The 24120-nt window shown below is 40.3% G+C and overlaps 1 long non-coding RNA gene across 9 annotated transcripts in view; it reads left to right on the forward strand.

The window, feature by feature from the left end:
• Window positions 1-24120, forward strand: part of LOC129638614 (uncharacterized) — a 107163-nt gene that overhangs the window by 40215 nt on the left and 42828 nt on the right. For 6 of the 9 annotated variants that reach the window (XR_008707939.1, XR_008707941.1, XR_008707935.1 and 3 more), the window contains one exon: window positions 20132-20267. The exons of 1 other annotated variant lie outside the window; for it this stretch is intronic. This is a non-coding gene — a long non-coding RNA (uncharacterized LOC129638614). Of the gene's footprint in view, window positions 1-6716; window positions 6828-10590; window positions 10725-20131; window positions 20268-24120 lie in introns of all 9 variants that reach the window. 2 more of the 9 variants (XR_008707936.1, XR_008707940.1) reach the window with 2 other exon arrangements.

Consider the following 24120-nt stretch of genomic DNA (forward strand, 5'->3'; position numbering starts at 1 on the left):
ACCTGCACTACCTATCCATCCAGAGTTGGGGTCACCTGGGATTTGGAGCAATTGGTTGCCCTTTTGTTTGGTCCTTGCCTGATGCCAAGAAGGCACTTTTCTCTTTCATTTTTTGATCACGGAAAGACTGATATTAAATATGTCATTGGAGGAGTTTCCCAATTAGAAATAATAAACATTTATCACCAGTTCTTTAGACTTATGGTCACTGTTTTGATGTATGTAGTATACGAAACAGATCGAGCCTGGAAATCTGTACTTCATAATCAGTATGTCATTCTACCCAGCTCCCTGGTTCAAGAAGCAGAAGGCCTCCTCTTTCTATCACCATACCTTTCACGTACTTTAAGGAGTGGAGTCTGTAGGCTGGAGGATGCAAGGTGTGAAATAGGAACCACATGCCAGGCTTGGCAGGGTGGCAGCTTTCAGCAGGGGAGCGTTAAGGCCAATAAGCTGTTCTGAAGCACAAGAACTATTGGAAATTGAAAAATACATCCGGCACTGTGTCAACACCACCGCTTCAAGTCTAGTGTGCCGATGGAAAGATGCCACCGTGGTCTCTCTGGATGGCCTGGCTCCAGCCAGGGCCTAGCTTTATTGCCCATCTCTGTTAGCGCATCATAGTTTGATAGCTGTTGTCATAATGCCCAAGGAACATTGGACTGGGACCTCAGGAGACCTGGATCATGGCCATTAATTAGCTGAAGGATTTTGGCCAAATCCCTTAATTTTTCTGTGTATAAATTTCTCATCTATAAAAATGAGAGTAGTAATAGTGCATATCTTACAGAGTTGTGTGAGAGTAAAATGGGGTAAAATGTGTGAGGAACTTTGAAAATAGATGTAACAACTTCCCAGGTGAGAGAGCTGAGGTCAAGTAGAAAAATAGCAAGTTAAGAGCTCAGACTGGGATTCTAGTTTGAGCTTTGCCATTTACTGACTGTAGTCTAGCTGAGGCTCTGGTATCTCAAGAGTGCATAATAATCATAATATTTCATAAATATGAGTGAGATATTCTTTGGGGTTATCAACCACACAGTGCTGTACAAATATGAATCAAAATAGTGATTGATTTGGTGCCTTGCTACTCTCAAGCTGAGTAGCTGGCTAATTTTTATTTAACTAGCAATTTTGGTTATTATAGTCCTGAAAAGTATTAGATTGATTGGACATTAGATTCTCAAGGCTTGACTCTAGCATTCCTCATCCACACTGAGCAGAGTTGAGGGCCCAAGAAGCGCTCCTGGAAGCCCTTTTGCTCCTTGGCTCTCTGGACCACTTTTTGGTGGGCAGCACATTCTAACACTGCCCCTTTCAACAGCTTGCACAACTGGAGGTTTGAAGGTGGATTCTGAGAACACTGCCTAGTTGACACTCAGAAGGGATACAATGCTTGGCATTGGCTCTTTGAGTTGAGGACCTTCAGCCAGAGCTACTGGCCAAAGCCCCCCTGGACCTTGCTTGCCCTCTGGCTGGACACTGAGTAGCGAATCAGATTCAAAATATCTGGACAAACCTCAGATCAGTGCAGACTTGTGGCTGCCAGGCAGGAAGGAGCCATATATTTTGATGAACTTTGTGGAATGCTTGTCTTGGGAATTCTGTCTATGCCTTGGGAGGCTCTGCTGCATAAGGAGAGAAGCTTCAGGCAGGCTCTTCCTGTTGCTTTGCTTTTTGCCCTTTCTCCTCTGGTTCATCAGAGGTTTCACAACTGATATCACAACAGTGTACAGGGCAGAAACCTCGAGATTGCTGCTCCTGCTGTTTTTCCTTTCACCTGGCTGTGGTGCTTTGGGATTTGAAGCATGCTGAATTTCGGTTCTGGCTTGTTAGGGCTGCAAACAGTTAACCTTGCTCTCTGATCTGAGAGGCAAACTGCCTGCTCCATTTTAAATCTGTTTACCTTTACAGGGTCCCCACAGAGGGGAGCTGCAGCCAGTTGGGTGAAAAAATCCAACCATTGCTTCTCTGCATGATAAAATCTGAGAAGCCCCTGCAGTTTCAGGCAAGATGTCCTCATTGCAGGGTCTCAGAACAACTGTTATTAAACTAGTGGTCATGTGAACTGATTCATGGGCCATGCCCAAGTTAGAGAAAGTCAGAAACACATGAACAGAAAGACACTTCCCAAAGATAGATGGGGATAGAATATATTTATGTGACTTTGGGCAGCAAGGAATGCGTGCAAGTGCTCTTGTTCCCGTATCTAACCAAAGGCTGGAATAAAAAATATCGGAATGATTAAGAGTGCGTTGACTTTTGTGCTTACACACTGTACTACAAGTGCGGCCAAAATGAGTACTGTTTATATGAAACCAATCAGTTGCCTGTAGCTGATTTTGTTTCTGGTATGACTTGCTTTCCAATCAACCCAGTAAATATTTTGAATAATAAATGAAGAAGCAAGACAAAGAAACAAAAAGTAAGGGGTAGAAAGACCAGAACCAGGAGCTGAAAAATTCATGTTTTTATTGCAAATCCACAAAGGGACTCCAGGCAGTTACACCAGGATAGATTTTCCTTCCTCCTCACATCATGCGTGCTCCTTTCCAATACATTTAGATGTGATTCTATAAAAGACATTTATTCATTCTTTTCTCATAAAGGGGAAAGTTGGTCCTTGCTCTTTTCGCTTTCCTGAACTACAGCCACTGCTGCGTGCTTAGTCACTCAGCCATGTCCGACTCTTTGCAGCCCCACGTGTAGCCTGCCAGGCTCCTCTGTCCTTGGGATTCTCCAGGCAAGAATAATGGAGTGGGTTGCCATGCCATCCTCCAGGGGATCTTCCCAACCCAGGGATTGAACTCAGGTCTCCCACATTGCAGGCAGATTCTTTGCTATCTGAGCCACCAGGGAAGCCCCAGAGCCACTGCAGAAGGAACTTAAGTTAGAGGCTACTTGACATATTGCCTCAGTCAGTAGATTTCGTGTGCCATGGGGAGCTGCAGTCATAGGTCCTGAGGTATGGTAGGGGAAAAAGGATTCCCTCCATTCCTATAGGATGGCTGTTTTGTTCTTGGACTAGGGGTTGATAGTGGCAAGGGGTTTAGATATTCAAAGTGAAAGTGTTAGTTGCTCAGGCAGATTCTTTACCATCTGAGCCACCAGGGAAGCCCTTAGATATTGAAGGGTGTCTGCAAACGTTATGGCCTGTCCCTGTCTTCTGGGTGGGCTATGTTCCTTCTTGGCAGGCTGTAAATCAGAATGAGAGTTGGAACCCATGGAGCTGTGACTCAGAGAGCCCCTTAGTGCTCTGCTGACAAGAAATAGAAGCACAGAAAGTAGACCAGAACCAGGACCAAGTCCCCAGTTCTTCCTGTAAAAGAGAGAAAAATGAAAGAGTCGTTTCTTCTCATTGGATGACTCAAATGTGGTGATGACGGCAGGGCAGTTCCAGGCACTGCTGTTGGCAATGGGGCACTTTGTTGATTTCTGCAGGGCAGAGCTGTTATCCAGCAAAGGGACACAGTGGTCACTTCCTCCTCTTCAGTTGGTTGCAGAGGGCAGTGCCAAGAAATGGAACACAGTGACCACGAAGAGCAGGAGAAGGACATGCCTTGGTATACAACACTCACCCCAATTTTGTGTAAAAGAACAATGGTGTGATAGGAGGTTCAGTCCTCAGCTTTCAAAGGACTATAGAATTCCATTCATTCCTGAGTAACTGGAGCAAGTATCTTAGTAGGGGGTGAGACTCATCAAACTATCATTGTCATCAAATCACAGCCAATCTGTGCTTAAGTAGCTCTCCATGGGACTTCCCTGGTGGTCTAGTGGTTGAGAATCTGCCTTCCAATGCAGGGGATGTGGCTTCTATCTCTTGGTGGGGAACTAAGACCCGCACAGGGTATGGAGCAACTGAGCCCGTGCACAACTACAGAGCCTACGTGCTCTGGAACCCATGCACTTAACATTGAAGAGCCAGCGTGCTACAACTCACATGCAACACAGCCAAAAATAAATAACTTAATTTTTTAAAAAAAGTAGCTCTCCATGATTGTTGTGTGACAAACACTGTCCTGTTTTTTATATACTATTTACATATAGTATTTCACTTTTGATAAATGTAGAAACTGAGGTATATAGAGTTTAAGGCCCGAGTTATTGTACAGCTCATTTGCTGCAGGTAAAATGTGATCCCATGACCACCTGATGGCCAGGCTGTGCTTTTAGTCACCATGATGTCCTACCTCTGAAGTTGGGTTGTGTAATCTTAATTGAAGGGAGGAACCCAGAAGCTTCCTTTGTAATAGACCTGGGCCTGCCTCAAACTGCTATCATTACGTTTTCTATTAAGAACTACGGAAGCAGTCTCTCTGGGTGGAGGCCACCTTCCATAAATGAGTTATGTGTCTCACGGGACCATCTTGAGATGTTGTTGAAGGAAGGTGGGACCTACCTTTGTATCTCGCTTGCTGCCAGGGAGGAAGTGAGAGATTGGGGAGATGGGAGATCTTTGTGTCCCTAGTTTCTAACTCCTGCCTCCAAACTCTATAAAAAGAAAAATTCGTTTTTCCTCACAGTCAGTGGCCTCTTGCCTTGTGGTGACTCTTGGGCCAACATAGGTGGAGCTGCATGGTTTCCATCTTAAACTTTTTGGTTCTAAAGATGTCCATATTCATTCTTTCTGTGACTGGACTAATCGCTTTCCCTGAAGAATCTCAAAGCTAGCATGTTGCAAGCCCTATTACTAGCTGTGTGCCAACATGGCATCTAAATGAATCTTACTGCTTTATATAGTCTGGGACTGTTTTATCATGCATGCACATTGAGAATTGTTATGTCTCCCTAGTGTGCTGTTTCTTTCCTCATAATGTAATAACCATCTTTATCCTTAATGATTTTTTTTTGCCTTAAGCTACATTTAGTTTGATAGTAACATAGTTTACTACTTTTTCGATTGTATTTTTCTAATATATATTTTTTTCATCGTCTTTTTGTTCAGATGTTTTAAATGTATTCTAGAGTATAGTGTTCACTTTTGCTCTTTTTATTCAATCAAGCAATCCTTTTTCATGGGCCAAATTTAGCCCAGTTATTACCAGTAGATTTTTATTTATTTCCATCCATTTTGCTTTCTCTTTTTCCTGCCTTTTCTGTGTTTTTTTCCTTCCTGCTGTCCTTTATATTGATGGATTTTTCTCGATTACCTCTATTTAAAGTAATATATTCTGGTCCTAATCTTTGTAATGTTTACTTTAAAAAAACCTAACATGCATTCATATCAGAAAATCAAAAGTTGCTCACTGTATAGATATTTCTCATGAATATTGCGTTAACTGTCTAACAATTTACCTTCAATCAAGACCCTGTTTATTATGTTATTGTTGTCCAGTAGTTTAGTGCCACTTAGTGTTAATATTTGGAGAAGGCAATGGCACCCCACTCCAGTCCTCTTGCCTGGAAAATCCCATGGATGGAGAAGCCTGGTGGGCTGCAGTCCATGGGGTCGCTAAGAGTCGGACACGACTGAGAGACTTCACTTCACTTTCACTAGTGTTAATATTTATGTTACTCACAACTGTATTAGTTAGGGTTCTCTAGAGAAACAATGGAGAAGGCAATGGCACCCCACTCCAGTCCTCTTGCCTGGAAAATCCCATGGACGGAGGAGCCTGGTAGGCTGCAGTCCATGGGGTCGCTAAGAGTCGGACACGACTGAGCGACTTCACTTTCACTTTTCACTTTCATGCATTGGAGAAGGAAATGGCAACCCACTCCAGTGTTCTTGCCTGGAGAATCCCAGGGACGGGGGAGCCTGGTGGGCTGCCATCTCTCGGGTCACACAGAGTCGGACACAACTGAAGCGACTTAGCAGCAGCAGCAGCAGAGAAACAAAACAAAGTGGATGTTTGTGTGTGTGTGTATATATCCTGTGAAATAACAGAAAAGAAAATATATTGATCTCTGCCCCCAGATCCTGGTACAGAACTCCTAAAACTCTTGAAAATTCTAAAGTTATAAGAGTAACAGGGGCACCTTTTGTTCTAAGGTTTGTTCTTTGACTCTGGTTTCTGACACTGAAACTCCAAACCCTTTGGAATTTCTGGGAGTTAGAAATGTCCTTTGTTCTAATGAGGTGACTCTTGGTGGCTCCTGGGTTTGGGCTGGTCATTGTACATACCAATCCATGCTTAGACGCTTAGAATTTTCTGCCACACACCTCCATTCTCCAGAGAGGTGAGAGGGGCTGGAAATGGAGTTAATGATCAATCATGTCTACATGATGATGCTTCCATAACAATCCCAACATGTGGGGTTCAGAGAGCTTCTGGGTCACTGAACATGCGGAGGTGCAGGGAGAGCGGCATGCTCAGAGAGGGCATGAGTGCTCTGCGGTGCTTCCCACATACCTTGCCCAGTGCATCTCCTCCATCTGGATGTTCATCTTTATCCTTTATCATATCCTTATCTAATAAACTGATAAAACAGTAAGTAGACTGTTTTCCTGAGTTGTATGAGCCACTCAAGCAAATTACTTGAACCTAAGGAGGGGGACTTAGAAACCTCTAATTTATAGCTGATTGGTCAGAAGCACAGGTAACAACCTAGACTTGTGACTGGCACACATACTTATACCCTATTGGTTCTGTTTCTCTTGAGAACCCTGACTAATACAATAAAAAGTAATATAAAACTTTAATACATGGGGGAGGAAGATAGGTGGGGAGAGAGAAAATATTTATCTTAAAAAATTGACTCACGTGATTGTGTAGCCGACAGGTATGAAGTCTGCAGGGTAGGCTGACAGGCTGGAGACTGGCAGAAGGATTACACTTCAAATCCAAAGGAGATCTGTTGGCAGAATTCCCACTTCTTCAGGGAAGGTCAGTTGTTTTTTTTTTTAAGGCCTTCAACTGTTGGGATGAGGCTTACCCACCTTGTGGAGGACAATTTGCTTTACTCAAAGCCTACTCACTTGTGTTAACCCATTCAAAAAATATTTTCACAGAAATATCTGTAAAGTTTCACCAAGTACCTGGGCACCATGTCCTAGCCAAACTGATGTATAAACTTAACCATCACAATTACCTACATTAGTTCTTAGTTAGTATCATTATTTTATATAGCCAGGGATTTATTTAGATTTACCTATATGTTTACCTTTTTTTTTTTTTTCACCTGTATCTAATTCGCTGTTTTTCTATTCAAAGGACTGAGAGAAAGTAACGGTCAGTGTCACAGTTTTACGTCCAGATAATTGAAAGTTAGAGACAATATCCTCATAAGGACATTGTATTTAACAATGGTTTGAAATCATGTTTACTATATCCAAGGATTGCATTTCTGATCAATTTGGAAAGATTGTAAAACATTTTCAAACATTTCAGATGTTATTTCCAATATTGTCTCTCCATGAATGTTACAACACAGAGAGATAAAGAGACAGAGAATACAAAAGAGAGATTAAAAATAATGAAAGAAAGAATGAGAATAATCAACATAATCAGTAGTCACCTCAGAAAGAGAATTCATGTTACTTAATTGCAAGTTCTTAATTGACTCCTTGCTTAATTGTAGTTCACGAGTTCTTTCTTTAGATGTAATTAATTTGCAGTTTGAACCAACAATTGGACTTTTAATTTCAGAGCCTTTCTTTTTAATTTCTAGAAGTCCTATATTTTTCCTTCAAATCTACCCATTCTTTTTAGATATTGTTTTGCACATTTTTCTTGTTTTTAATTTTCTTTTATGTCATTATTCTTGAATACTTATTCTACGAAAGTGAAGTTACTCAGTTGTGTCCGACTCTTTGCAACCCCATGGACTGTAGCCTACCAGGCTCCTCCATCTATGGAATTTTCCAGGCAAGAGGACTGGAGTGGGTTGCCATTTCCTTCTCCAGGGGATCTTCCCGACCCAGGAATCAAACCCAGGTCTTCCACATTTCAGGCAGACGCTTTACTATCTGAGACACCAGGGAAGCCTAACTAATTCTATAGGTTCTTTGTAATAGTTCTAAGGTCTAGAGTGCTTAGAGTTTAATACTACTGTTGTATCTGCTTCTCTTGTTCATTTGAATTGTTTCTTGGATGTTTTGTAATTTTTAGTTGTAAGAAGTCTTAAGCAGGACTTTGCCTGAAGGCTTTTGTCTGGCGTGTGTTGGACATATATCCTCCAGGAGTGGTTCTGCCTATGCCATTCACCCCAGGTATCATTCACTTTAGGTCTATTTCTTTCTTTCTTATATATATAATAGTTTGCATCTGCAAATCGGGAGTGTGGGACTAGCATATGCAAACTTTGGGTCTGATTCTATGTTACTTCTCAGTGGACTCTGGACCAAGTAGGAAGTATAAATTTGAACCAGAAACCCAAATGTGGCATACCTACTGTTACATATTTTCAGGGAAGACTGTGTCTCAGCCACCCAGGTCCCAGGCCCAAATAGGCAAGCTTACTTGTTATTTCCCTAGACTAGCGGAGGAATTTTTTCTAAAATACCCCCTTGCAATGTAGGTGTAGATCTTTAAAGATCCCAACTGTATGTGAAGATCTTCATTCCATCTCCTGCCTCTCCCACATATGTGTTAGAACTTAAGCACTTTAGGTTCCTGAGGTTGGCAAACCTTCCAAGGATTCCTACCGTGCTTTTCACTTTCTTCTTCACTTTTGGCCCTTAAAAATTTCCCTTACATTTGTATGAAATTTTTATGCATTTAAAAGGTGTGTGTGTGTGCATGTGTGTTTGAAAGCAGAAGGAATCTGTGGGTATTTAGTTTAATGATATGGCTAAAAACAAAATTATAAATTATTTTGTAAAGCTACTATTAAAACTACTTTCTATTGGCCAATAGAGCTAAACTATGCCCCTGCTATTGAAATTTACCTGTCTTTTTGTATTCTTTCCACAAAGCTGGATATCTGTGTGTCTGTTTCTCTTCCTCTCTCTTTCTCCTGTTCTTTTCAGTGAGTTGTGTTCTCCAACAACTGGCTGACTTTCCTTCTCATCTTGTCAAGTCCATTTATTATTTTTCCATCTCTGGAAGCTAACATAAGGCTCCCAAACAAGGGATCAAAATCTTCTAGTAGATCTTGAAGTTGATTTCTGCCACAGCAGCTTTTCTCCTACTTGTTCTCTTTTCTGTGATTCCTGAAGGCAAGACAAGCACAGTTTTTAGTGATGATTGGCCTTGAGTTTCTAGAGAACAGCTGCTGCTGCTGCTAAGTTGCTTCAGTCGTGTCTGACTCTGGGCGACCCCATAGATGGCAGCCCACCAGGCTCCCCTTTCCCTGGGAGAACAGCAACTGTGCCCAATTCAGAGCCACATCAGTGAACAACACAGAGCACAAAGGGTTAGCTTTTTGACATGACTCTGATGTTCAACAGCAAAGGAAAAACCAAGGGCCCAGGTACTTTAGAAACCAAAGTTTAGGTCAGTTGTTGTAAAATATATGTTTATATGATACTCAAGGTTTATTTTTAAGTAATAAGTTGCTCCTTTCAGGATCATGTTGTTCAGAAATTGAGCAAGTACAGAAGCCATTGGGGAAATTAGTGAATTCCTTAAGTTTTGGCAGAGGGTGCAGTTTTGTCGCAATCTCTACCTCTACTATGTTAAACCTCAGGAAACTACTTTGTATAGGCTGGGCTCTTCTTCTGTCTGCCAAGAGAAAAGTTTCACAAGCAGAGTTGATGCATATCTACTAATTTATAGCCCAGAGGTTAAAAAGCTCAGGGACTGTTATGTCTAAAGCTCATGTTTTAAATTTGAGAGATAAGTTATCGGTTCCTATAAAATAGGAGTATATTCAACATAGTCAAGCTCTGATTCTATTCTCTTCCTCCATTTCTCCATGAATTCTCCAGTCACTTTTTTCTGTATTAGGTGATGGGAAACTTTATTCAAAATATTTTTGTAATTCTATTTTTGTAAACTTCTGTATTTGCTATGTCATTAGAAACATACTATTTAAGTATTTAATAAACTTTGCATTTAAGTTACTCATTCCTAGATGTCCTCCAGTATCTATTCTTTCCTCCTCTTCCTTCTCATCCTTCTCCTTTTTTTCTTTTGTAAGTATGAGAACCCCTAAGTTTAGCTTGGCATGTGTAATCCCTAAGTTATATAACTTGGCCATATAACTGGAGATTACATTTCTCCTCTCTTTTACATCTAGGTATGGCCAATAGAATGTGAGCAAAGGTAATGCGAATACCTTCTGGTTCATGATCGTAGAGGGAGGTCTTAGACAGCCATGTTGCTCTCTGTTTGGTGAATATAATCAACTAAATAGTACCCAAAGGCCTTGCAAGAGACCACAGGGGGAAAAAAGAAAGAAAAATTCATGGGCCAAATAGCTTCACAATCTTTTTGTTTTATATTTACCTATGTTTTAATATTTATAACATATTTTTACATAGCATTTCCTCATATATAATTCTGTATGAGAGATGTCCTAAGTAATTTCTCTTTCTGTAGGTAGATGGTTACATTGTCTGTAGTGTGATAAGATCTATAACACAGTTATGACCTAATGCTGCAGGAACAGAGAGGAGGAAGCCTAGATCACATTGGTAAACCTAAGGAAGGCTTTCCAGGGAAGAATGTGTGAGCTTGGTCTTAAGAACTGAATATATTTATCCAGGAGATTAATCCCAGCAATCAGTGGTGGGAATAAAATTCCCGGAAGAAGGAACATTATGAACCAAGCCATGGCAGCATGAGAGAACACGGGGCATTCTGGGAACTGCAGGTGATTCGTTATGATTGGAGCATAAGGTAAGAGTTGGGAAGTGGAAAGAGATGTTGTAAGGAAGGCCATCTTTGTATGCCATGCTAAGGTGTTTGAGTTTTATATAACATCAATGAAGCTGAAAGGATTTTAAACGAGGAAGTAAGATGACTGGGTTTACATTTTAGGATGACCACTCTGGCAGCATTGTGGAGGCTGGATTGAAGGAGCTCCAAAATTACAGATGTGAGACACCTTTGTGGAAAAAAAGGCTTGGTTGGTTAGATTCACAAAACAGAAATAAAGATGGCTGTACTGATACATCAGCCTGCAATGTTTTCCCAGAGACAAGAGAGGGGCTTGATTTCTTTCTGCTATAGAATCAGAATCTACAAGTTTCTTCCACTTCTTTGAGGATATTTTCCCAAAGGGCAATTTTTTTTTTTTTTCATTCTGTGTCCTGAACTTCTTGATAAACTGGAACAAAACTTCTCAAGCATTCATTCTTTTAACATGTAAGGGCTTCATTGTGACCTTGCATGCCTCTCTCAAGGGTATTTGGAGGGCAATTGGAAAGGTCTTTACTCTCTACATTAATTGGCTGTTCAACACAATTGATGCTAGTTTATCAGCCTATACCCCAAAGTGATAGTCAAGCATTTAATTTCAAGATTACCTTCTATTCCTTCAAGAATGAGTCAACCAAGTGTAAATGAGGAGGTCACAGTTCTGCACATAACGTGGTAATTTGCTAAATATATTTCCTTTAACAGGAAAGATTTTAAGAGTATGAAGGTGAACACTTTTGGGAATATTACTTGGTGTTTTTTGAGCAGTGATTTTACTCTTATTTATTGAATGCAGAATTCTGTAAGGGAGCAAAGATATGTTGCTCTTTGGCCAACTCTGTTGGCAGATGTGAAGTGAAGTGTTAGTTACTCAGTTGTGTCCGACTCTTTGTGACCCCATGGACTATAGCCCACCAGCCCCCTCTGTCCGTGGAATTCTCCAGGCAAGAATACTGGGTGGATATCCATTCCCTTCTCCAAGGTATCTTCCCCACCAAGGGATCAAACTATTTCAGGCAAATTCTTTACCAACTGAGCCACCAAGGAAGCCCAGTCAGATATAACCTGAACCTGTTGTCAAATAGCTTTCTGTGGTTAATGTCAAAAGCAATGAGCAGGGGTATAGAATGCCAGCATAAGCAATAGAAATGTTCTGATTTTGGTCACTGGTCATGTAGCTCTGTACTATATATTCAAGGAAAATTCTGCCAGTGATAGGTCCATGGTAGAAGGTCAAGGTGAGTCAACCAGATTTTTGGTCCATGTTGGCTGGCATTAAGTAAGAAAAAACCACTAAATTTTTCTGTAGGAATACAGAAGTCCTTACATTTCAAATTTTGAATATAGCTTTGGTTGTTTTCAGAACATCTGCACTCAGTAGAAAGTTAGGTTTTGATCATCCCTCTGTTCTTCACATATCTAATCATAAGCTGTTTGTACATGTGGACAACCCAAGAACGCTCCCCTACCCAAAAACTGTTTTAAGGTTAGCGGAAAAGGAGGGACCTTGTGACATATAGGTAGGGCAAACTTATGACATTTAACAGGGGTGTGTAGGCTTGAAGTCACAAGCTGGCAAACTTTAAAAGTCATTTGAAAGGGGAAAGTGATAGTATATATTTGGAAAAGGTCATAGTTTATCTTGTAAAACAAAAGGAACCTAGTTGTTATCCAGCAAACAGAAGCAGGGAGTACCACTCATAATATTGCAGAAGGGTCACGACAGTGGTTTAAGGGAGTAAAACCTTTGGGGTCTTTTTTTTTTTTTTTTTTAACCAGTGCGGTTTTAACTGAATATGTGCTATGCAGTTCTGTTGATTGATTGTGGTACATGTTTTCCTCTTTGAGCCTTCCAAGTTCTCAAAGTTTCCTGGAAGAACTTGATGCCAGTCCCTAGGGTGAGTGCTGCAACCCAAGAAGTCCCATTTAACCCTGTGGTGATTCTCTTTAACTGCTAGGAACCAGTAGGCATGTCCCCCGATGTCTGAGGGGGCAGCTCTCAGATGTGGATCATTCCTATTAGTAGTTTTCATGGTAAATGGGGTAAATTTGGGAAGCAGGGCGAGTAGAGGAAAGAAGACAACCTCTCCTCAACCTTATGTTCTTTTCAGCTCTTCTCTGTGCCCATCTTGAGTGAGAAGTTTTTCTCATTTGGTTCAGGAGAGCCTTAACTGTCCTCGTTCTGGGCATAGAGGAAGGGAAATCATCTTTATGCAGCCTAGATTCTTTTTTTGAATTCATGGCTTCCTCTCTCCTAGCCTACCCCAAGCAACATTTTTGGGCAAAATGAGATTAGCTGAGTTTTTTTTTTTTTTGCATGGAATTGATGATCATGTAGGATTTGATAGGCTACCACCTCTTCTTCCCCCCATCATGATAGTAATGGTCTGGACATCCTGAGGGCTTCATTTTGCAGTGTAACTTTGTGGAGAGAGGATAGAGACAGACCGACACATAATATGCACATGTATATGGATATTTTTATTGAGAAATGAATACATGTAAATGTGCCAGTTGTTGGACTGGTGAATGGTTATATGCTGGGAAGCGGGTGACTTCTGACAAGTTTGAAATTTGGAATAGTTTGAGGCTGGAAACAGTGTCCCCTTCATCCAAGAAAAGCAGGCCACTGGCCCAACTGTGTACCTCTGGGGTCCCAGGCTTTGGACTGACTTTCTCCAGCTTTTTAAAGTGCCCTCTGGGGCCTGGGGCAACTGGAAATGTCAGTGTACCATGGATGGGGTCATCCCAGGGGGGATCGCTCCACTGTTCAGCAGGGTCTTTCCAAGACTGAGTGAAATTGGGCCACCAGAATGGTGCTGACAGGCAGATTATGGGTGACTCAAATTGTTTATAGAGACAGAGATTGGCAAAAAAAAAAAAAAAAAAAAAATTTGCCCAGGTCTCAAATGCTCAAGGGGTGGCCCTGGCTGGAGATACAAATTTGGAAATAATTTGTCATGAAAAGTCATGGAACTAGATGAGATCATCTGGGAGTGAGTGTAGATATAAAAGATAGAAAAGCTCACACCAAAAGTCCCTGGGGGTAGTGGCATTGGCATGTTGGCATTCTGACTCTATCTGTGTGTTTTTGATAGAGATCCACTCCAGTGGAGATGGGATGTTCCCCCTCGTCTGACATGGGTTTTCTTACACAAATGGGTTACAATACAAAAATACAGGCAGGCATAGAATACCGCCTTATGTGACTGGATCACCAGATGGCTTGTAGTTTATTTTTCTTCCCCATTTAGTGTATGTGCATGCATGCTCAGTTGCTCAGTCGTGTCTCTTTGTGTCTCCATGGACTGTAGCCCACAAGGCTCCTTTCCATGGGATTTTCCAGGCAAGAACGCTGAAGTGGGTTGTCATTTCCTCCGCCAAGAGATCTTCCTGACCCAGGGATCGAACCCTCATCTCCTGTGTCTCTTGTATTGTCAGACGAGTTCTTTACCATTGAGCTACCTGGGAAGCCCTTAGTGTGTGTAGACAAAGCCAATGTAAAATGACTTCTAGCAGTAATTATTTAGAAAAATCAAGAAGATGTTTATATTGGGAAGAAGGAGGAAGGTTTTCTAGGGGAAAAAATAGACTGATGAGTGTGTATGCGTCAGGGAGGTAGGGTGCGGATAGGGTGGGGCTGCTTTTTTCAGCTTTTCCATTTATTTCTACTTATTTTGGTCCATTCTTCTTGTATGGTTTCCTGGAGCCTGGATTTATTATCTCCGTGAGCCAAAACAATTGAATAACTAACACTTTACTTTTGGCTTTGTAGATACTGAGCTGGCATTTTTATCTAATTTTTTTTCTTTTTAACATTAAGCAGTTCTCCACTCTTCCTTCAATTGTCTGGAAGTTTTAGTGTTGAATCAGAATTATCAGCACTTGCCTGAATTCTTTCCTTGATTACTAACGTTAGGTAAAGACTTTCCCATCTTCCTGGTCCCGAACATAGAGACTTGCACCCAGAAAGTCCTCATTCAGATTTACTGATGTTTCTTAAGGCTATGGTTTGGTATAGATTAAATACAAAGCAGCAGTTGGAGAATGATGATTTTTTTTTTAAATTTATGTCCATAAAAGCCCAAAGCATTAAAATAATCATCCTCCCCCACAAAGGCAGAGCCCTTGAATTAAATAGGTCAAAAATATCCTCTTTGTAGCCAGTGGTTTTGTACAAGACAGAGCTAATTAGAGCAGTTGTGGCTTTAAACTCGGTGAATTTGGTGCTCTGGAATAATGCTTGAGGAGTTTCCATGTCAAATAAAGAGTTTGCTTCTCATGAACTTACCCTTGGCTTCCTGTGTCTGTGATACTCTAAGCTTTCCAAGATGATATCTTAGCACTCTTGGGACAAGGAGATTTACTGTATGTGAATGAATCCGTGCAGAATTGTCCGGGAAACATGAATCACTCCAGGACTTCCCTCACTGCCCACTGACAGGGTCATACACACAAGGGATCTAATGGGCTGCTCTGAAAGGGGAGACCGGCAGTAGAAGAGCGCAATTCAGGGCTCTTTTCCAAGACAGGACAGAGGTTACTGCTGACAGTGTTTGGGGCACAGTCACAGACAAAAGGGAGAGCATGTTGCTCACTCATCGTTAGGGTCCAGACAACTGGACAAAGCTTGCTTGAGAACATGAGAGCATGGAAGGGCGTGGACATGGAAGAAGAAAAAACTTTTGAGAGGATGGGATGGGGGTGGACTGGATGGCCAGTAACTGTCAAATTCCCTGTGTGTTTAAACTATAGATTTGCTGCTGCTTCTATATTGAAGTTGAAGCCACCACTCTAGGTGACTAGAGGTTGGGCCAGTCATTGGCCTCTTGTGAGCTGGATGCAGCACTGGTCTTGTGTAAGTGAGTGTCTAGGTGATAGGTGTCTGTCACCTAGGCAGTGTACTGTGTGATCTCATGTAATCCGAGAGTATTCCCCACTGACCTGTCTTAGAGCTGCTTTGTTGGTGTATGTGTGTGTACATAGGGACATTTGAGTTACCAATCTGAATAGAGTTTGCTAGAGCTCCAAAGTACACGGATACTCAATATCAGAGGACATTGGACGGAGGCAGTGTGTATACTGGGGTGGTGGCTGGGGAAGGGGAGGTTACGGCAGTTTAGGAAGAGTTTTCCTAATTTTTCCTAGTTTTGTCTCAACTGGCCCTGGCCATGACAGGTCAGGGCTTGCTGGATAAGAAAGTAAAGTTCAGGGGCAAATAAGCCTATATTTTTAATGACATTTTTCCTCCCAAATGCTTTATTCATTTTCAGATTTTACTCTTGTTATTACCCAACTAAGTTCTTCTGAGTTGAGATGTAAAGAAAGATGAAGTAGGAAATATCCAAGAGTGAGCCTGGGGAACAGTAGTTTTGCAACTTATTAAAAAGGGGATTTCTGAGAATGTGGTTCTATTGAAATAAATCCAACCCTGTTTGCCTTTACAGAAAGCAGAAACTGTTCTCAAACAGATTTTCCCCTAGCTCAGCTGCTTAGGAGAATGTTAGTTTCTTCTTCCTTAGCCCTTTTAATTGGGTGAAGGTTTTTCATTTGTCTTTGATTGCTGATTACTCCTGGGAATCCTAATGGATATTCCAAGTGGAAAAATGTGTAATTTCTGAGTGGGGACTTGGGAATGTGAACACCTTCCTGAGCCAAAGCATCACATCAAACCTGGCTCTGAGAATTCTGAGACATAAAAACATAGAAACGATCCCATTTCCTTTATGGGATCTATAGTTCTGGAAAGGATACTTCTTTCCTGGGCAGGTTATGTGTTGAGGGCAACTTTATGGGCTGTGGATTACGATAGGCCTGGTCTGAATCCTGGCCCCACCTTTTATGTCTGACACTGAGCAGGTAGGTACTAACCTTTCAGTCTCCGCTTTCTCACAGTGCCTTCTTGGCTGTGTCACAGCATGGATTACATGAGCATCTGCGTGCATAGTGGATGGCTAGGAATGTGGACTTCAGAGTGGAATTGCCCAGGTTCCGCTCCTGACCCTGTTATTTGCAAGTTGTTGAACTTCAGGCAAATCGCCTAATTCTCTCCTGGCTCCCTTTCTGCCTCACAGAGTTGTCACCAGAAGTCATTCAGATAATCAATGTAGAGTACTTAACCCTGGAGGAGGGCAGGCAACCCACTCCAGTATTCTTGCCTGGAGAATCCCATGAACAGAAGAGCCTGGTGGGTTGCAGTCCATAGGGTCGCAAAGAGTCAGACATGACTGGAGCAGCTTAGCACGCACAGAATACTTAAAAACTTGGCTGATAATAAGAGTTTGTTGTTAGTGAAATGGTTTTCACAAAGTTGTGTTCAATACAGAATAGCTAGTAGTTACTACTAAGCAGATAGGTTTGGCATCTCTTTTGGTCATTTGGGTGGCAACAGACATTCTTCTAAAAACCTCCATTTTCTCAGAATTTCCACCAGCTCTGTCATAGATTTTCTCCATCCTTTGCTCCAAATCACTGCATCTTGTGTTTGAATGACATTGTGTCTTCTGCAGGTGATTGGCAGTGGCCTCTGCCTTCCTTTCCAGAATCTAGAGCAACTGTCCTTCAGTGTCCCACCTCTAAGCTGGTAGGCCATACACTCCATTTGCATTGTTGAGATGTTATTTCTCCCCATCCTTACCTTCTTCCCTTCATCCTTCACTCCCTCTCTTTGTCCCCTATTGTCTTTAAAATGCCTCTGCCTATATAAAGGGGCTTGAAAGGCAGCCCCATCTGTATAGCTCATCCTTCGTATCTGTGGGTTCTACATCTGAGGGTTCTGTATACATGGAGTCAACCAACCATGGATTGAAAATATTTTTTATTTGGCAAATCTAATACAGTTATGTAAAGTTTAAAAATAAAATAAAATTAAAAAAAAAATAAAAAAATAAAATTCCAGAAATCTCCCCAAAGCAGAACTTGAATTTGCCACATACAAGCAACAATTTATATAGCATTTACAACTATTAACATAGCATATACATTGTAAGTAAAAGTAATCTAGAGATAATTTAAAATATACTAGATGATATCTGTAGGTTACATATACTAAACCATTTTATATAAGAGACCTAAGCATCAGTAGATTTTGGTATCTGCAAGGGTCCTGGAATCCATTCCCTGTAGATACAAAGGGATGACTATATTTCCCCAGGTCTATTTTGCAGGTAAGAGATAAAGATTACTTCCTATAGCTAGGTTGGTAAAAATGTTTCACTTACTGATTGTGACTGATTTGTGGTTCTTTAAGTGCCAAATGTGTATTCCAGCACTTTCAACTGTCACTTCTTCAAATGCTCAATTCCTTCTGCCATATGATCTTCAGTTTATTAAGAACTATGTAGGAGATTGGTGAGAGGCAATGGAGCCTTTCTTCCTGGAATCAGGAGCACTCAGAAGTGAAAAGGACCATTTTGCTAAGGCAGAACAATGGCCCACACCTTTCTCTCTCTCAGATAGATTCTAGAAACTCCAGGCTTCCAGTAAGAAAAACTCTGATGCAGGGGGATTCACGTAGAAGATCATGCTGCATAAATGTACTTCGTATATTGTGATGGAGGGGTCTTCTCATTTCCTCAATTTGCTTTGGAAAACAATGAGGTGGAAAGGTGAGAAAGGAAAATATTTTCACATGCAGAAAATGGAAACACTTCACATTTGTGAAGCACGGAATGTTACTCACTGGTAGCTTACTCACTTAATTCTTTTGAACTTTATTTTCCATTTGACAAAATGAGGATAATAATATATGCTTAGTTTACTTTTTGAGAACTACAGTTTTATACATATATGTGTGTATGTGGGTGTATAGTAAACTTAAAGTCCCATTTAAATGTAAAAAAGTTACATTTCTCAAAGTACTCTTCCATATTTAACATGTTTTGCTTTCTGTCTTTAATTTTATAACAAATATCTATTAAGACCCTGGATATCTGGTATAATAAGAGACTTTGACGTGGCCTTCCAAGAGCTCATGGCGTGTGTGTGGTAGGGATGGGGGGTGGGCAGGGGGAGGTATCCAAGAAGGGCATTCTAGAATTGTGGAAGGTGCAGAGGGCATCTTTCAAATAATAAGGGATTGAGCAGATTAGCTGAACAATAAAGACAGGGTCATAATACTTTGCATATTGTGAGGGGCTTTATAGTTTACAAAGTCTTTTGATATTGGTACTTCAACCCCTCCACATCGTCCCTATGAAGTATAGGTCATATTAGGTCTATCTGACAGATAAGAAAACTGAGGCTTCCAATCCTGAAGTGATTGAACAAGAGTCTATAGTGAGTAATCTAGGTCTTTTCTTCAAATTCTCTCTCTTTTACTATAACAGTTGATGACAATAGGGAATCAGTCTAGGTAAATTGAGTATGAATGGATTTATAAAAATTTTGGAATAATTGAATAAAGGGAGAGGTAACTTTAGGATAAATATTAGGAAATTTTATTTCCTGCTTACCTATAAAAGTGGAAGATGTTAAATTTATAAATAAATTAGCCAAAAGATAAATTCATGAGAAAATCTCATAAGTGACATTGCTTCACATCAAAACACTTCAAGGGCAAAATTAATTCCCTTTAAATCTTTTGTGTAGCAGTCATAAATGAGGTCAGATTCACTATTTTTTCTTACAGCAAATGTTGGTGCTCCCAACTCTTACACAGGTGTGAAGGATCATTTTTTATGAGGGTAGACTGTATGGAGAGAGTAACATGTTTTATACTAAATTATACACAGACCAAAGAGCTCTATTTTTAAAATTTATTTATTTTTTAATTGAAGGATAATTGCTTTACAGAATTCCTTTGGTTTCTGTGAAACATCAACATGAATCAGCCATAGGTATACATATATCGCTCCCTTTTGAACGTCCCTCCCACCTCCCTCCCCATCCCACCCCTCTAGGTTGTCACAGAGCCCCAGTTTGAGTTCCCTGAGTCACACAGCAAATTCCCATTGGCTGTCTATTTTGCATATGGTATTGTAAGTTTCCATGTTACTCTCTCCATACATTCCACCCTCTCCTTCGTATCCCTGCACCGTGTCTATAGTCTGTTCTCTATGTCTGCATCTCCTCTGCTGCTGCTGCTGCTAAGTCACTTCAGTCGTGTCCGACTCTGTGTGACCCCATAGACGTCAGCCCACCAGGCTCTCCTGCCCCTGGGATTCTCCAGGCAAGAACACTGGAGTGGGACCAGCAAATAATTTCATCAGTACTATCTTTTTAGACTCCATATATATGCGTTAGTATGCAATATTTGTTTTTCTCTAGACCAAAAAGCTCTTATTAATTACTAAAACTCTGAATCTATGCTTCTTTATGCTTTTTTTGGGAAGAATCAAGCAAGAAGGAAAGATATAATAATAATTCAGTTTGTTAATTTGTTCCAGCAACATTCATGGAGCACTTTCTGGAGAGCGAAGCACAGACCCTCTGTCTCATAAAAGTCCTAAAGGTGCTTCATGATGAGATTTCCTGGGCGGTGAACCGGTGCCTCTCTCCAGAGTATGAAGAGCAGAGCCTGTGGTGGGTAATAGAGCAGCGGTGGGTGCGCCTGGCTGTGTCTTTATGGAGGAACCTAAAAAACTGGGTTTGAGGGGTAAACACAAAGTTTTCATTTGTTTTCATTTTACTGAAACCAACTTAATTCTGATGTGACCTTTCCAGTGCTGAAAAGCTGGTCCCCTGCATGGCCTCGGAGTGGCACATTGTCCATCTGTGTTGTATTAGAAGGAAAGACCAACATTTTTTGGCTTCATGTTCATGGTGGCTTAATTTTCAACAGAAAGGGAAGATTTAAACAAAAGATTTCTTGTAAGGAGAGCCCTTTTCTCCTTTATTGTTAGAAATTATAAAAATATAAGCTTTTCCTCAAGTTGGTATCATTGTACTGCCACCCTTAATAAAAAGAAAACAGAATAGAAAATCTAAATAGCCTTTTATCTATTAAAGAAATTGAATTTGTAATGAAAAACCTTCTCATAAAGAAAAGGAAACCGGACATGACTTGACGAATTAACATTTTGCTTTCAGAAACTGGTTTGTGTATTTTGGCAGTGAAATTTTGCTCAACTTTGGAACAAAGTAAATGTCCATGCAGTGGAGGCTAAATGGAGGAGTGGACACTTAACTGAATAGGAGACTCTGCCTGTGATGCTTTCACAGAGACATTCTTCTCCTCTTAGTTTTCATATGACTAAAATGGCCAACTGAAGGCTTCTTTGTCTTTTTTTTTTAAAACTAAATTGAGTAGTCCCTTTCATGTGTGAAAATAAAGTGTCCTTAGGAAAAAAATGTTTAATACAAAGAAAAACAGTGAACACAAAACTGACATCTTGAACTGTGACTGAGCTTGTGAAGTCTGACCCTCAACACACGTGAAGAGCTGGGTTCGTATGTACTGGCTGACTGACTTCAGAAAAGCCTTTTCTGTACCCGTCACCTCAGCTTCAGCCTTCATACTGAAGATGTCCAAGTTTATAGTTTGTTTTTTAGTCTTTTTCTAAAGATTCATCTTCCTATTTCATATCTTTTATCTAGCTGTCAGAACAGACCTTGAAATCAAGATGTCTAAACCTGAAATTCTCATTTCCTCCTACAAATTTCTCTCTTCAAGGTAACAGCATCTTTATTCTTCTAACTGTCCATTTAGGTATTGGTCTGACTCTCTCTTTGCTAGCCAACTTTCAGCTAGTTTTTGGGAGAGAAGGATGTACTTGAATCCGTAGATCCTTCAAGTTTGTTAGATTCCTAAGACTTCCAGAACCTGTAGGTCTTCAATAATATAAATATTTTTGTCCCATAACATGTGGCAAAATTTAAGTTTATTCTACTAAAGACAAATAATGGAAATAAAAAGCTGCACTGAGGGGAAAAGATTGAGTAATCAGCTGGTCTCACTCACTCACTAAGTGACTCCTCCCAACATAATGCGCCTGAGTTGTTACCAATTTAGCAAAATGGTACATTGCAAGGAATGCTTACTGATTGAACTTTTTGGGCTTGGCTATGTACTATGGCCCTGAAGGTCCGTGAGGTTTATTAATTTTGCTAGGCTAACAAGACAAAAGCATTTCATAAAACAACTCCAGCCAGTGTTCCAGCCAGCAGAAAAATTGTTCAACAAAGAGGGGATTAAAATTAAGTGAAAGTGGAAAGGCAGTTAACTTGTGGTGTGAGGATATGGGCAAGAAACATACATCTCTTAATGGAAATGGAATGTAGGAAAAGCTAGGCGCATATATAAACATTTCTATGAAGGGCCTAACAGAGTCAATTCATTTTTTTTCATTTATATCATAGTGCTTTTAAGGAAGAAATTATATGCAAGAGGTGCATTTGTGAATATGGGATTCTTGAATGTCTAGGGATATATTAGGAGTGGTAAGGGTCCACAGAACTATGCTGTGAATCTTTGCTCACAAATATTTAGATCTATGATATATCAAAAGAAAAGTGTATATATTTACACATACATATATGTGTATACATTTATTTGTATGTATATATACACACAGCCGTAGATGTACACATATACATAAGTAGATGCGTGTGAATTTCCTTGATTTTTTCATCAACAATATGTATTTTTATCAACAATATGCAGTTCGGTCAGTCCTGCAATGTAGTATTTCTGATGTGTATCGGTCCTGACATGAAACAACTAAATGAATCCCTGGCCCCACATCTAGGCTCCCAGCAATTGTAGCTGTTTATTTTCCTTGTTAGAAATTGAATTTAGCCCACCAGTACATTTCATAAAGATCAGCAGATGGGTAACTGCTTTCCCACTGAGTTGGGTTGGGTTTGAACCAATGACCTATGTGGTGAAAGCTCTTTTTTCAGTCTCTTGATCCATCCATCTACCTGGTTAAAATCTCAAAAGTTGAAAACATATCTTAAAAGTACTTCTGTGGGTTGTCTTGATCATCAAATTGTGTCTAAATATAAAATTAATTTATAGAACAACTTTGCTAAAAGAGTCTTTTTACTCCTGATATTTTAGGACTTTTTTTTTTTCAAAAGCAAGTTTTAGGGTTGAAGTCAAGAAGTTGGCAAATATTACTTTCCAAATGTTATGTGGAGTGCCTTTTACTTGGTAGGAGGGATAGATTATTTTAGTCTAGATATTTTATCCAAGTGTTATTTGTTCTCCATAAACAATTAAACGTTTATGGTGCAGGGAACTAAGATTCCCAAATGAAGCATGGAGTAGCTCTAAACAATGAAATTTACAGAGAATTTCAGGCCACTGTGAAATCTCAATGTCCTTCTAAAAATGGAAATAAGAGAAAACCAGTGTGATGGTGGTCTTTAAATATTTTCCCTTTGGTCTAAGCATTTCTCTTGGGACTAAAACAAAAACAAACACAAGAAGACTTATTTTTTCATGGCTTGTCAATATGGATATCAGAAGCTTGATTGATTTTTGTGGGGATCAATGAGGTCACGCATAAAAGGTTGATGGATTCCTAGACCTTGTTGCTTTAACCATTATGTAAACCAGGCCCTATCTTTCCCCAGAAGCTGTAGGCTTGTTGCAATTCAAGGTCTCTGTAATTAACTCATGACCCAACAGTCTTTCTGGTAGAACATTGTGCTCTTCCTTTTCTCAGTGAGAAGGCACTCTGGAATGACTCACTTGGGCAGATACACTGAGCAATAATTTCTCCCCAGTCTGGTCTGTCCTTTACTTGTTGCTACCAATGCTTGCTCACAGCATCAGTTCTGGCAGTGTTTCCTTTAAGGCAGCTTTCCATCCAATTAGACTCACCCTGAGTCTTCTTTTTCCTTTTCTCTTTGTCTTCAGGACGCATCTCCCTCCAGTGACCCTGCTCGCCAATGTATCAGAAGTTCTATAGACTCTGTCTCCGGTACAGTTTCTGACAGATTAATTTATCTCTTTCTACCATCCTCATCCTTGTTCAGGCTACCATTTTTTTTTCTCCCTTAGGTCACTGCTGTATTCCAGATATAATTCTCCGCTTTCATTCTTATCTCCTGAAGTCTATTCTTCACGGGGTACTAGTCATCTTTTTAAAAAATTGTACATCAGATTATGGATCTCTTCTGCCTCCCATTGTACTTTTCTTATTATTCAAATTCCCTAACATTACATGATTTATATCTTACCTCAACACGCGCACCTTTCCTCCTGGGCCATTGTGTCCAGCTACTCTTGTCCTTCTTTCTTTTTTTTTTGTCTTTTTTTTTTTTTTTTGACTCCTCAAAAATACTAGTCTTAAATCTAGACCTGTGTACTTGATTTTCTGTCTACCAGGGAATATCCCTGTGCTTCCACTCCTTCCTCCTCAGATAGTGCATAGCTAGCCCCTTCTTGCCATTCAGATATTGTCAAATATCAAATATTTGATGCAGC

The sequence above is a fragment of the Bubalus kerabau genome, chromosome 1 (genome assembly GCF_029407905.1).
Source record: "Bubalus kerabau isolate K-KA32 ecotype Philippines breed swamp buffalo chromosome 1, PCC_UOA_SB_1v2, whole genome shotgun sequence".
Classification (NCBI taxonomy): domain Eukaryota; kingdom Metazoa; phylum Chordata; class Mammalia; order Artiodactyla; family Bovidae; genus Bubalus; species Bubalus kerabau.